The sequence below is a fragment of the Lacerta agilis genome, chromosome 15 (assembly GCF_009819535.1).
Source record: "Lacerta agilis isolate rLacAgi1 chromosome 15, rLacAgi1.pri, whole genome shotgun sequence".
Taxonomy (NCBI): Eukaryota; Metazoa; Chordata; class Lepidosauria; order Squamata; family Lacertidae; genus Lacerta; species Lacerta agilis.
The window spans coordinates 35,101,524-35,116,922 of NC_046326.1; positions in this window are offsets into that span (position 1 = coordinate 35,101,524).

Below are 15,399 nucleotides of genomic sequence, written 5' to 3' on the forward strand. Positions count from 1 at the left end.
TTTCGTTTGTTTGCTATTTCAGTTTTCCCGTTTCGAATTCTGACATCAGCTTCGAAAGCCTGCTGTCTGAAATCTCGGCGTCAGCGGCAAAAACTGGTGCTTCGGTGCTGGCAGCTGGGTTTTTGACTCTTCTGAATGTGTACGATTCATCCCATCTTAAATGGGCGTGGTTTTCTTTTCCGTTTCAGCACTAGTAGCGATACCTTTGGCTCAAAGAGAAGGTGGCCTCAGAGGCTGGTTATGGGAGAATGTTTGGGGAAGGGGGCTTTGATGGGATGTGCTGGGGAGGGACTTGGGTTTTGGGGGAGTATCTAGAGCAGGGTATTCTTTTTCTTTAAAAAAAAAAAGTAGCATTCAATCCACCTCCCTCGGGGGTCGCACGACGAGGGGTTGGACAACAGAGCAAAGTGCAGCTCTAGAAAACATAAACATGAGTGGTGACCATTGTTCTGCTTAAGTATAGGCGAGCAGTATGACACCAGAGTTGAAATCCTGGAAAAGCTTAAATTATAGGGTTGCCAGAGAGATTTTAGCCCACTGACTGCCTCCTATGCTATTTTTTGGAAGCTAGAGGGGAGGCTTTATCTAAAATTCTGAGGGGTGTTCTCCCCAAGGGGGTTATGCCCTCTATCTCCCTGCCCCCCCCATAATGCAAGTACCAATGGGCATAGTGCAGTACAGGGTGTGGTAGCAGGCATCCATCCTCAGAGGTATTTGCTGACTGATTTAACTAAGGCTGGGTCTACACTGATCTGGAAAACACTATAAAAAAACACTGTTAAAAATATAGCTCCCAATGCAATTTCCCATTGGCGAAAGTTCGCTGCTCTATGGCACCCTCTGGTGTCACATTTTTATAAGAAAATAAAAATTTCTTTCCAGTAGCACCTTAGAGACCAACTAAGTTTGTTCTTGGTATGAGCTTTTGTGTGCATGCACACTTCTTCAGATATGTGCATGCACACGAAAGCTCATACCAAGAACAAACTTAGTTGGTCTCTAAGGTGCTACTGGAAAGAAATTTTTATTTTGTTTTGACTATGGCAGACCAACACGGCTACCCACCTGTAACTGGAACATTTTTATAACACATTTTTAACGTTATAACTCACCAGTGTAGATTAGTCCTAAGTCTTAAGTCTCTCCTGCAAGGCTGAGAGCCCTGTGTCCCTCCAGATGTTGCTGCACTACAACTCCCTGATCATCAACCAGGCTGGCTGGGGATTATAGGAGCTGAACATCTGGACAGCCACCGGTTCCCCATCTGTGGTCTTCCTCTTTTTTTCTCTTTGCTTTTGCACCCTCCAAGCAGGGAAGATTCTTCCAATTCCTAGGCGCTCCCAGTGTTAAATGAGGAGATTTTGAAAGTGAAATCTGAATTTCAAGCCAAACTTTAAAATTCTGGGTTTGGGGTTCTCTTTTTTTTCTTTTTTCTTTTTTTTCTTTTTGGCCAAGTTTTGAATTTGGACAAATGTTTGTCTTGGACAAAAGCTGAATCATAAACACAGGGGTATGTATCTATGCATTCGAGTTCTAACATCACAATACTAAGAGCTCAATTTAAAGTATCTACTCAATACTCAAATGATAGAGGGGTGACTATTTCTAGATGACCGCCAGAGGACCATGATTTGGGTAAAACTGAGGGGGAGCCAGAAGGAGCACCCAACATTAGTCATTCTCAGAGCAGATCCATTGGTATGAAGGGTTGTAATTAACTTTAAGTTTGTTGATCGCAATGGCTCTACTCCGAGTAGAATTTAGTTGACTGCAGAGCTTGTGCATTCCTGTCTCCCGCTCCAACAATTTGAGTACTGACCTGCCCAACAGGAATAATTCAGGTTTTTGTCTTTTAAAAATATGTTTGGGGACCCAAATATAAAAGACTGGGGATTTTTTCCAGCCTTGGTTGGCCTCCAAGTTAGGGTGCTGAAAGTCTATCCAGCATAATGGTGAGTCGGGAGCGTTGGATATGCACGCATACAATCACAGAACTGTAGAGTTGGGAGGGACCCCAAGGGCCATCTAGTCCAACCCCCTGCAATGCAGGCGTGTGTAGGAAGAGACCAAAAAAATTTGCACAGCAACCTGTTCACTGAAGTGGCGTGAACGGGGCGAAATCAACCAACCCCGGTCTAGGCTAGAACTCTGCCATCTTCTGTGGAGTTCTGAGACTGAGAGGTTTGGTTCCAAATTCTCGTCGACAGATCGCTTTATTTTGAGGCAGAAGACGGGCTGCTGAATGACAATCAAGAGGGTTGAAAGGGTATGGCTTGTCTGTTTTAAAGAGGAATTAAGGAGTTCTGGGAAAGCCACCGGGGTCTAAAATACGCATCCGTCTGTGTCCATGCTCGCATACACACCATGCACTGAAACCACATTTGCTCTCCGCAAAGAATCCTTGGAACCGTAGTTCACACCTCGCAACGCTACAACTCCCAGCACCCTTAGCACATGTTTTACATGTATGGTGTGTAAGCGGCCCGACATAGTGACGTTGTGCTTATTCAAGGCAGTGATCCAAAGTGCTCTTACGATGTACCCGCAGAGCAAATGTGGGAGAGAGAGGTAATGTATGAATGAATGAAACAATAGGAACGCAAGTGGGGGCCTGCAGCAAAATGTTGCAGTATGAAGCGATCTTCTTCTAGGATTCCAGCCATTCAGCAATGCCTTTTTCCAGGATACTCCATTCCGTTATCTTTCCTCCCCTGCCACCGAGAATCAGCTGCGCGAGGCGCCGTATTTTTCAGTGTATTAGACGAGGTTTTTTGACTCAAAAACCATGTCAAAAAACTGGGGTCGTCCAATACACGGATGGCGGCATGGGGTGGGGGGAGAAGTGGTGCGCCCTCCAGCCAGCTGGTTGGTGGGAGTGCAACATCCCCCCGATGCCACTGCGTGTGGGAAACGATCTAGGGAGTGTTTCCTGCCCGCAGCTGCGTGAGGGGAGAAGCTCAACAACTATGAGCTATATTCCCTCATTTTCTTAAAATTGAATCCCCAAAAATAGAGGGGGGTCTTATACATGGGGGGGGGGCGTCTTATAGACAGAAAAATATGGTACATTTAAAGCAGTATCGTGCCACTTCCCCCACAGATTCCTAGGAATAATAGCTTGTTAAGCGTGCTGAGAAATGTTTGGAGGTCACCCCATTCCGTTCACACTGCTACAGTTTCCAGAGCAATTTAACAATCAACTCCTCTTCCTAAGGGACCTCTGGAAATTATAGCTATGTGAGGGAAATAAGGGTCTTCTAGCAGTGCTCGGGGAGCATCTGTGACTGTTTACAGGGGTGTAAAACTGCTTTAAATGTGTAGTGCAGATGGGGGCCCTGACAGATTTCCATGCCCCTTGGCATGCTCAGTCTCCATTGGACTGAGGAGGGGGTTGACCCCTTAGTTTGTTTTGCTACATATTCTGCATGTGTGAACTTCTACATGCCTTTGGGTTTCCACTTCTCCCTTCCAGGCACGGATCCGAGTGGTTTTGCCCTTGTCCTGCCATTTTCCCTGGGGAAACCCTGCTCTTTAGCAATAAATCAGCACAAACAACAATCCGGAGAAACCCCAATTGAAGTTTGCTCCGATTCAGCTGTAAAGATCGGGTGCAAGGGCAGGTTTGGATGAGCCCTGAGAATAGACTAAAATCTATTCAAGAGCAGATTACTAAGCCTGGGGTGCACAAATCAAATCTAGATCTGGTCCATTTCATTTTGCATGCATGCATAAATCCATCCAATCCCATTTCCACTTTCATCTGTATTTATTTATTTTTAACCGCACAAAAATTCACATTGAAATAGGTATTTTCATACATATTTTAGAAATGTGCTTTGATACATTTCGCGGGCCAACAGAAGATTCAGGAAACACAAAAGCCAATAATAACTTACCGCACTTACTCAGAAGTAAGCCCTCTTGATTTCAGTGGGTTATATTCAACATGGCTCGAAAGTGAAAGTCACTTAGCGGTATACTTGCTTCATGGGCAAAATGTTTTGCACCAGAGGAACGTGGTTGCACAAACATCAGGTGGTTGTACGATGGTTTTTGCAATCAACTGTGCAGAGAGTTTCTGCTTCTGCAACTGTTGTGTTGGAGTCTTCTGTTGCTCAACATTAAGACTCTCCTGTCTGCTAGCACAAGAGAATGTTGGATGCAGCCCACGGGGACTTACTCCCAGGTAACTGTGGTTAGCAGTGCAGATGTAAGAGGTCTTCCAGTCTATTTCATACCCCTTCCGCCTGTGTGGCATATCAAGAGATGAAACCCCCGAACTTCTGGGTCAAACCCGGAACCGGGTAACTCAGTGTACTACATTCAGCAGGTTGGATCCAGACAAGTAAGCTGAAATTGGGTCCCGCGGAAACCAATTGGGCAAGTTAACTTTGAGAAGGACCGCAGTGGTAGTGGTAGGACACCTGCTTGGCATGCAGAAGGTCCCAGATTCTCCAGGTAGGACTGGGAGAGACTCCCTCTCTGAACGCCTGGAAATTCACTGCCAGTCAAAATAGGCAATACTGAGATAGATGGATTTAGTATAATACAGCTTGCTATGGGTGGTATCCAACTAGGTTTTACTCAAGAGTTGAAATTAATGGACCTAACTTAGTCATGCTCGTTAATTTCAATGGGTTTACTCTTAGTAAACCTTTTTGGGATAGCTTCCTGTGTTCCTATTTTATTTCCTATTGAAATCATGAGGGAACTAAGTTTCAACTGACATAGTCTGGATCCTATCTAATGAATGAAGCTGTTCAGAACTACCAACTTGGCACTCTTTGGAACGAAGCTTTTGAATGACCTGCGGGGTCTGCAGAACCAGGCTCTGCTTATTTACAGCTAGTCTTTCTTAGTCCTGTGTTTCCTTTTCCTCTTGTGTAGGAAGGAGTAAATCCAAGCAGTTGCATAGTGCAAAAAGATACAAGGTGCACAGTAACGTAATTCATTTCTAGTCGGGCAATCAAACGTTCCAGTCACTGGGAGTTTTGTTTCCACGGGGGTCACATTATTCTGTGCAGCATAGAGCAGTTTGGAAAACGTATAGATCTGGGCTGGAAAACCAGTCGCCTTCCAGACGTTGGTGAACTCCGACTTCCATCAGGTATGGCCAATAGCCAGGGATGATGGGAGTTGTGGTCCAGCAACATCTCAAGGGCCACAGGTTCCCCACCTTTGGAATAAACGCAAATGGGGTGTTGGCAATCATATGAATGGTAGTGGCTCATGCCCACTGGCGACTGGTAGGGCAGAAGGTGGGGAGCCCAACAGTAGGTGGTGCCAGAGCCAATGACAATTCATTCTAGCTTTGTCCTCCACCTCCTCCCCGCTGACTTCTACAAGGCCAATACTGAGACCAAGGAGGAAGAGGAAGCTGACAGCCAGGGCTACACCCTGGACTGGGTGTAAGTAAGAAGGCAGAAAGATGGGGGCTGACTGGCGGCAGACTGAGGTTGATGGGGCAGAGCCTCATTTGTCCTAAGGGAACAACCTCCACTGCTAATATATATGCAGCTACAGACAGCACCAGAAATCAGCGCCACCTACAACACATAAACAAAAGCCATTTTCTCACTGAATCGGTAAGCCAGTGTCTGTGCCGCACTAGGGATGAGCAAATCTATCAATTTCGGTTTCTTGCTTTTCTAGTCTTAAGTTTTCCCATGTATTCACATCAGTTTGCGAATTTTATTTAAAGTCCTCGTGGAGATTCACCAGCCTCTTCAGGCAAACTTCTCCTAACATAAGCATCTTCCTGTGCCCTTTGCAGTACTGGAAACACACACACCCCTTTTCTTTTCTTTTGCAAAACAGCTTCCCTTCAAATAACGGCATTCTTGTACGCTATTTTTCACACCCACGTGTGTGCAATTCCGCTCCTCTCTTGCTTCTTCCGCGTGCTTCTGAGATGGGAATGAAACTCTGGCTCGCCTGAGGCCGCTTTGCCCAGCGCTGTGCATGCGCGGCGAAGATTTCCCCATTGCATGCGCAGAGAAAAGCTCGGAAACGGAGCCCGCTTTTGCACGCATGTAGCACCACATAAGCGTTGCAGCTTCTGGGTATGCAATGTGGCGTTGCTCATTCGGAGCAACTACTGTACATTCAAAAAGATTTGAGTTTCTTTTTTAAATAATAATAATAATAACAACAACAAAAACCTTTGTATTTCTATAAACACAATCAGAAGTATATAAATATGAATATATAAATATTACCAGTGTTTTTACATTTTTAAGCAAGGAGTCCCTGCGTCTGAAGGAATAACTCGCAAAAGCACACACCTGATGAAATGCGGAATCTTTTCTAACAGCTGTGGATGGGTGTATGTGGTTGTATAGACTGCCTTGTATAAATTATACACTGAACAAGAGATTTTTATGATGTTCTTTCTCCCTCTTCTGTTATAGGCTTCCCGCGAGAGGATTATAAATAGCTGAAATGGCACATTTTACCTGTGTACTTTTACCTGTGTGCAAGTCCCACTGAACTAGGTGGAACATAACTTCTGGAACTAACAACTGGTTGCGCATTTGTTGTGTATATCGGCCTTCTTCAACCTGGCTCCCTCCAGATGTTTGGAACGGCAACACCCATCATCTGTGACTGGCGGTTTGTCTGGGGCCGATGGGACCCAACATCTGAAGGGCGCCAGCTTCGGGAAAGTTGTCGCAAATGTAAATTATATGCTGTATTTACATCTATCAGGGAGCGTACCAAATGAAATTGGCCCGTTTTGTACGATGAGGACCAACATTCAAATGTTTTGTTAACTTGTACAGCTTCACAACGAGACTTTGGGTGGGAGGGCAGAGGCATAGCAATAACTCATTGTAGTTATGTAAACAGTACGTCTTGTTATATTCACATGGGCTATAGATGCCTTCGGTGTAGCTTAACAATCACGTGGGCTATGTTTTCCTGATTTTGCATCCGTCTCCTCCATTCTGGAATTGTCCAGCTGGCTGAACAGCAATTTTCGTCTTTTATTTCGTTGCACGTTCTCCTTCCAAATGAAAATGTTGCCTCTCTGCCACAATGTGTGTGTCTAGCTTTTAGGCGCTCCGAGAATTGTGTGTCCCCTTAAAGTGAAGCTTTGGGGTGGGGAGGAATATATGAAGAGAAGGTGATATGATAGCCATGTTCAAATATATAAAAGGATGTCATCTAGAGGAGGATGAAAGGTTGTTTTCTGCTGCTCCAGAGAAGCGGACACGGGGCAATGGATTCAAACTACAAGAAAGAAGATTCCACCTAAACATTAGGAAGAACTTCCTGACAGTGAGAGCTGTTCGGCAGTGGAATTTGCTACCAAGGAGTGTGGTGGAGTCTCCTTCTTTGGAGGTCTTTAAGCGGAGGCTTGACAGCCATCTGTCAGGAATGCTTTGGTGGTGTTTCCTGCTTGGCAGGGGGTTGGACTGGATGGCCCTTGTGGTCTCTTCCAACTTCATGATTCTATGATTCTATGAATACTGCTCTTATGGGAGTAGTTGTGCAGCAACCTCTGGAAGACCAAAGCCTCCCCACACCGATGTAAGATGTTGGATCTGGTAGTGCCAGTGTAAGGCCATCTTCTCGCCACCGCTAGATGAAGTGGTAAATGCAGATCTCTGAGCTGTGCCGCTACAGACCGTAGACGCAGACTCACGTCACTGAATGTTACTTGGCTGAAATAGCATTCATAAAACCCTACAGTCTTCGCTCTTACCATCAGTAAATTTCTCCAGATGTTCCATACCCTCCAACATTTATCTGATGAAAATAGGGGTGTCCTATTCCATCATCATTTTTACTATTTATACCCGACCCATCCGACTGGATTGCTCCAGCCATTTTGGGCTCATTCTAATACATACATAAAACATAATAAATCATTAAACATTTAAAAAAATCCCTATACAGGGTTGCCTTCAGATGGCTCGGGGGTTGGATAACTCCATACCCACCCACCCGACATTTCTCTGATGAAAATAGGGACATCCTAAGGAAAAGCGGGACATTATGGGATCAAATCAGAAACCGGGATGGCTTCTGTAAATCCATAAGGTTAGGCAAGGATACATGACCCGCTTTGGGGTGTAGGAATGGCATACCTTCCAACATTTCTCCGATGAAAATAGGGACGTCCCATTCCATAATGATAATTTTATTCTATTTATACCCAACACATCATACTGGGTTGCTCCAGCCACTCTGGGCAGCTTCCAACATATAAATAATAAATAATAATAATAATAATAATAATAATAATAATAATAATAATGATAATAATAATAAACATTTAAAATTGGGCAACAGCACTTTGAAGAAGACTAGCAGGTCTCCACTCAATCTTCTCCAGGCTAAATATAACCAATTCTTCACTCCTTTCCTCATAGGACTTTCCATATTTTTCGCTCCATAAGACACACTTTTTTCCTCCTAAAAAGTAAGGGTGAATATCTGTGCGTCTTATGGAGCGAATGGTGATCCCTAGAGCTGAATTGCCCAGGGGCCAAAAGAGGATCATGCTTTTTATTTTACAAAGAGAAAAGGGGGTGTTGAAAGGACCCCGCTCAGCAGCTGATCAGCAAGAGATCAGGAGAGATATAAGAGTTCCCAGCTCCCTTTCAGCCCCGCCCTCTTGCCCAGGCCTCCATTGTTGAAGTGCTGCAGAGGGAGGTTGTTTGTTTCCCCAGCAACGTGTGACTGGCTGATTAGATCATCTGTCTGGAAACTGTAGAAAAGGCTCCTTTTCCTTTAGAAGCTGCAGAAATGTGAGTTGAACCCCATAAAAATGGGGCTTTTCCTCTTTGCTTTTCTTCCTTTGCAAAAGGAGCTTTGCTTTTCCCCCTTTGCAAAAAAAGCTGCAAAACTTTTGGCTGATCCTCAAAAAAACAGGGCTTTTCCCTTTGCAAAAAAGCTGCAAAACTTTTAGCTGGTCCTCAAAAAAACAGGGCTTTTAGAAGAGGAAAACCAGAAAAATATTTTCTTTCTTTTTTCCTCCTCTAAAAACGAGGTGCGCCCTACAGTCCGATGCCCTATGGAGCGAAAAATATGGTACCCCCTGGCCATGTTTGACAGCCTCATTCTAACCTCTTCCAATCAACATACACCTTCCAGCTCCTTTACATCCCTCGTTCTTAAGATGCGGTGCCCAGACCTGGAGACAGGACTCCAGATGAGGTCAGACTGAAGTAGCACTTCAGAATGAAGGAGCTCTTGCAGAATAAAGTAGGACTCTGGTGGCGGCAGCTAGAAAACTCGACGGCTCTGTTATTATTCATTAGCCTTTTTTTTCTTTTTCTCAGTCACATCGCACTGCTGGTTTGTGCTTAGCTTGCTGTCAGCTACAATGCTTGAGATCCTGCTGATTCATTCATTTATTATATTTCTTAGCTGCTCTTCATCGTGAGGGCAGGTTGCAGCAGATAACACACAATGCCATTAAAGCCTGCCGTAAAAGAACAAAAACGTGGCTCATGACCCCCAGACAATGTTGCTGTTGCCAAGACAGGGATCCCTTATTCTATACCTGTGCATTTGGTGTGTGTGTGTGTGTGTGTGTGTGTATACAGTATATATATATTGCTTTCCTCAGTACAAAACGTTGCATATGTGTCTGCACGTAGAAACCTCAATGTCAGAGGAAGGGTCCTAGTGCAGCCTTCTCCCTGACATGCTAGCTTTCAACATGCAAGGATTCCCTTTTGTACAGGACAATTCCATCCTTTGAAGTGCCGCAGCCACCAACCCAGAGTCTGAAGTGGTACAGTCCAGACAGCAGCTTTAACAAGCCGCAGATACCAGGATTCTTTCGGGAAAATAAACTGTTTCACCTGTGATTTGAAAGCGCATTGTGGATAAGCTTCAAAGTTTACCACTTCACTTCTGTTTCCGGGAGTTGGGCCTAACATAGACTACAGATGTACACAATGGTTTTTTCTGGGGTGCTTTTTGTTTGTTTGTTTCGTTTTGCTTTCCTGAGGATGTTGGAAACTTCTTTCCCGGTCAGCGCAAACCATTTCAATTAAAAGCCATATTCTCCGAACTAGTCCATTGTTACTGATGGATACCTCCGTTGAACTAATTTCCGACCTGAGAAACTGCCGTTTCTGGAGCGCGTCTGATGCTGCACCAATGGGGACGGTGGGATTCACAGTGTCAGCACCCGGCACAACTGAGCAAAAGCTGAGGGCTGGGAGCTCTAGCAGGGCCCACAGGGACTGGTGCCTTGCACGCTGCTCCAGCAACCTCTTCTGGGATAACTAGCTCTGCATTGCATGACGGGGTATTAAAAACGGCACCTGCTGAGCTTTCTCCTAGCTAATTCTAGCCCCACAGCCAACTAAGTTGGGGTGGATCTGGATGCAGGGGGTGGGGGAACGTCATAAGTCAGAAATTAGATCTTTTCAACAACAACAACAACAAAATCTCTATAGAAAATCACGTTTTAAAATTCCCTGCTCTCTGGCGCCATCTTGTGCTGCATGTTTATAGCACATTCAGATAGCTGTTTCTTTACTAATGTAGCTGAGTCCCTAGCTAGCTAGTTCACCAGCCCAGGACAGGAGGTGGCAGGCAGTGGCTGCAACAACAGTTGCGCCAACACAGCAGGGGGAGCGACCCGCAATGCACTGCAAAGTGGTTGGGGATTGGGGCCTATCTCTGGGAGGTGTCAGTGCAGGGCGTGTGTGTGTCCACTTGCAATATATTGAGGACTCACCTTATCCTGAATAGCAAAATATTATTCTCGAGCTGGCTATAGTATATCAACTTTCAAGAGCACTGGTGGTGCATTTGTGTTGCTATTTATTACACACACCACTTTCCCCACCCCCCAGGCAGCATGCATGGTTCTCCTTCTCTCCATTTTATCCTCAAAACAACCCTGTGAGGTAGGAGAGGCCGAAAGAGTCGGGGACTTGCTCAAGGTCACCAGCGAGATTCGGGGCTGTTATCTGTATTCCAAACATTCTTCCTTGTTCATCCTTGAACCACTGCTTCAGGTCATATTTGGGTTTAATATAGATTACAACCTCTCTCTCTCTTTTTTTTAGTTTTATCTGATGTTATAAAGTCCACACCCAATCTTTTATTTATCTAGAGTGACTCTTCTATGTCGTTTCTTGAAGGCAAACCACAGCTACCGTACTTTTCCGTGTATTAGACGCCCCCATGTACAGTATAAGACACTCCTTATTTTGGGGGGCTCAAATTTAAGAAAATGGCGGGAGATGGCACAGAGCTGTTGAGCTGATTTGGAGGGGGGGATTACGCAGGGTTGCTGAGCTTTCTTTAGGGGGGAATGCCAAAAATCACTCACCCGCACATGTCCAAAAATCCGCCTCTCGTCTGTCCCCTCATTGGCCGAAGCTGCCAATCACCTGCACCGCAGCCTCAGCTAATCAACACCAGCCATTGATGCAGCAACCAATAACACGCCCACTAGCCGCTGACAGCTGCAGCCTCAACCAATCAAACGTCCACCCTATGCACTATCCATGTATATGACGACCCCCACTTTTAAGCATAATTTTTAAAGTAACAAACCTAGTCTTATACATGGTAAAGTATGGCGATTTTTTTCCTTTTATAACACATGTCCTGATTTATCTTTAATTTATTATTGATTTCAAGTTAAAAAAAACAATAGATCCATCTCAGGAAAAAAAATTTAAAATTATTAGATTTATCCTAGTGCAACACTCGCAGTGTTTTTCAACCTTTTTTGGGCAAAGGCACACTTGTTTCATGAAAAAAATCACGAGGCACACCACCATTAGAAAATGTTTAAAAAATTAACTCTGTGCCTATATTGACTATATATAAAGTAATTCTCTTGAATTTTTCAATTTTTCCCACGGCACACCAGGCAACATCTCGCGGCACACTAGTGTGCCACGGAACAGTGGTTGAAAAACACTGCTCTAAGGGACCCAGGTGGCGCTGTGGGTTAAACCACAGAGTCTAGGGCTTGCTGATCAGAAGGTCGGCGGTTCGAATCCCTGCCACAGGGTGAGCTCTCGTTGCTCGGTCCCAGCTCCTGCCTACCTAGCAGTTCAAAAGCACGTCAAAGTGCAAGTAGATAAATAGGGACCGCTCCGGCGGGAAGGTAAACGGCGTTTCCGTGCGCTGCTCTGGTTCGCCAGAAGCGGCTTAGTCATGCTGGCCACATGACCCAGAAGCTGTCTGCGGACAAACGCCGGCTCCCTCGACCTATAGAGCGAGATGAGCACCACAACCCCATAGTCGGACATGACCTGAGCTGATGGTCAGGGGTCCCTTTACCTTTTTAGTGCAACACTCTAACTAATACATTACTTTTTTTTTTTACTGTTTGCACATTTCCTGTCCATCGCGGAATGGTCTCAGGGCAGATTACACTGGGGAGAGGTGCGAGAGGCCTCGTTGTTACGTTTGTGTGTGTGATTCTGTGCGCGCGCACTCCTGTTGAGTCACCCGCGTGAGGAATATGCCTGTGCTTGCCGCCGAACAGGGAGAGCTGTTTTTTTCTCTCCCTTCCCCTGCCAAGGTTTATACTGTAAACCTGGCAACTTATCAGAAAGGATGACTCAGCAAAAGTCAAATCAATTGACCATCCGTTGGAGCCCCGGGTTAAAAGGCCTCTGTGGCTCCAAATCTCCTCCTCCCTTTCCAAGAAACTGGGTCCATTTAGCTACTAGATTCCACTGCCGCCCCTCGTAACATACCGTATTTTTCCATGTAGGGTTTTTTTTTTTTTTTTTTTACCAAAAAAATAGGTTTGAAATTGAAATCGTCTTATACATGGGTAGTGCTGAGGGGTGTTTTCTTAATTTGGATTCCCTCTTATACATGGGGGCATCTTATACACTGAAAAATACAGTGGTTGTGGGGAAATTCATACATTTGAAACGGCAAAGGAAACTGCCTTTACGTACCCTCCAACAGTTGAAGTCAGTAAGGCCCAGTGCTGTCAAGTATCCCGTTTTCCCTGGGATTCTCCCTTATTTTAAGCAGTTTCCAGCTGCTCTCCCTTATTTTTTATTTCCCTTAAATTTCCCGTTTTTAATGGAAGCAGCTTCTCCCCTGCTGGCCAGGGACTAGGTGGGAAGACCTCGCCTACTTGGAGAGAAAAGCCTCAGCCCTCAAAGCAAGTGGGAGCCGTTTCCCGTGCTTACAGGGGGGTGTATTCCTCCCCCTGCACCAGCCCCTATCCGTTGCTGCCGAGCCCCTCAGCCGGCCAATAGGGTTAGCTGGTGGGCGGAGCCTGGCTGCCTTTGAGCAGCTGCTGCTTCCTGTCCTGTTTTGATGGGATCAGACAAGAAGACGATGGGGCTCCATTGCGTGGAGCACATGGCTGCCCTCCTCTTTGCTCCGTTCCGAGCCCGAGCCCACTTGGAGTTTACATTGCTGCTCCGCCCACTTTTGCTTCTGCCTCCGCCCACCACCGATATGTGACTGTCCCCGGGATAGGTGAGACTGCTGAACCCTTATTTTCAAATCCGAAACTTGACAGCTATGGTAACGCCTCTTTTAAAATGAGAGAGGGCTAAAAGTAATTCTTCAGATGCTCTCAGTGACCGGGGGATTTAAGTGCTACCATACCCTCCAACATTTCTCCAGTGAAAATAGGGACGTCCCATTCCATAATGATCCTTTTTACTATTTATACCCCACACATCTTACTGGGTTGCCTCAGCCACTCTGGGCAGCTTCCAACATATATAAAAACATAATAAAACATTAAAAAATTAAAAAAAAAACTTCCCTATACACAGGATTGCCTTCAGATGGCTCGGGAGTCGGATAATTCCATACCTTCCAACATTTCCAACTTCAAAATGACCTTAACAGATTAGAGAACTGGGCCAGAGCAAACAAGATGAATTTTAACAGGGAGAAATGCAAAGTACTACACTTGGGCAAAAAAAATGAAAGGCACAAATACAGGATGGGTGACACCTGGCTTGAGAGCAGTACATGTGAAAAGGATCTAGGAGTCTTGGTAGACCACAAACTTGACATGAGTCAACAGTGTGATGCAGCAGCTAAAAAAGCCAATGCAATTCTGGGCTGCATCAATAGGAGTATAGCGTCTAGATCAAGGGAGGTAATAGTACCACTATATTCTGCTCTGGTCAGACCTCACCTGGAGTACTGTGTCCAGTTCTGGGCACCACAGTTCAAGAAGGATACTGACAAGCTGGAACGTGTCCAGAAGAGGGCAACCAAAATGGTCAAAGGCCTGGAAACGATGCCTTATGAGGAGCGGCTTAGGGAGCTGGGTATGTTTAGCCTGGAGAAGAGAAGGTTAAGGGGTGATATGATAGCCATGTTCAAATATATAAAAGGATGTCACATAGAGGAGGGTGAAAGGTTGTTTTCTGCTGCTCCAGAGAAGCGGACACAGGGCAATGGATTCAAACTACAAGAAAGAAGATTCCACCTAAACATTAGGAAGAACTTCCTGACAGTGAGAGCTGTTCGACAGTGGGATTTGCTGCCAAGGAGTGTGGTGGAGTCTCCTTCTTTGGAGGTCTTTAAGCAGAGGCTTGACAGCCATCTGTCAGGAATGCTTTGATGGTGTTTCCTGCTTGGCAGGGGGTTGGACTGGATGGCCCTTGTGGTCTCTTCCAACTCTATGATTCTATGATTTCTCCAATGTAAACAGGGACATCTTAAGGAAAAGCAGGACGTTCTGGGATCAAATCAGAAACCAGGACGGCTTCTCTAAATCAGGGACGTCCCTGGAAAATAGGGGCGCTTGAAGGTTCTGGCTTTATACTGTAATGCAGTGTTTTTCAACCTTTTTTGGGCAAAGGCACACTTGTTTCATGAAAAAAATCACAAGGCACACCACCATTAGAAAATGTTAAAAAATTTAACTCTGTGCCTATATTGACTATATATAAAGTAATTCTCTTGAATTTTTCAATTTTCCCCACGGCACACCAGGCAACATCTCGCGGCACACTAGTGTGCCGCGGAACAGTGGTTGAAAAACACTGCTGTAATGGGAAACCTGTATTGATTAAAAGGAAATCTTGTCCTAGTGTTTCCCATGCCTGCTTTGCTCAGGGGAGGAAGAAGGCTGGCTTAACCTTTACTCAAGGCTTAATCTGTATCAGCAACCAACCCCCCCCCCCCCGCCCGCCCCTGAATTTGTTTGAAATGCCAGGGACGGCTGAATCTAAGAATAGGCACAGTAATGATCTGTGGTGTGGTATTCAATTAAGTTTTACAAACTAGATGCATTGACATAGGCCCCTGGATACTTAAAGCAGTATTAAAACACTTTACACAGTCATGGCTCCCCTCCCACCCAAAGCAAAATAAAAATAAAAATCCTGGGAAATGTAGTTTGTAAAGGGTGCTGAGAGCTGTGAAGAGACCAGACGGGACTAATTAACAGACGGGACTAATTTTCGTCCATTA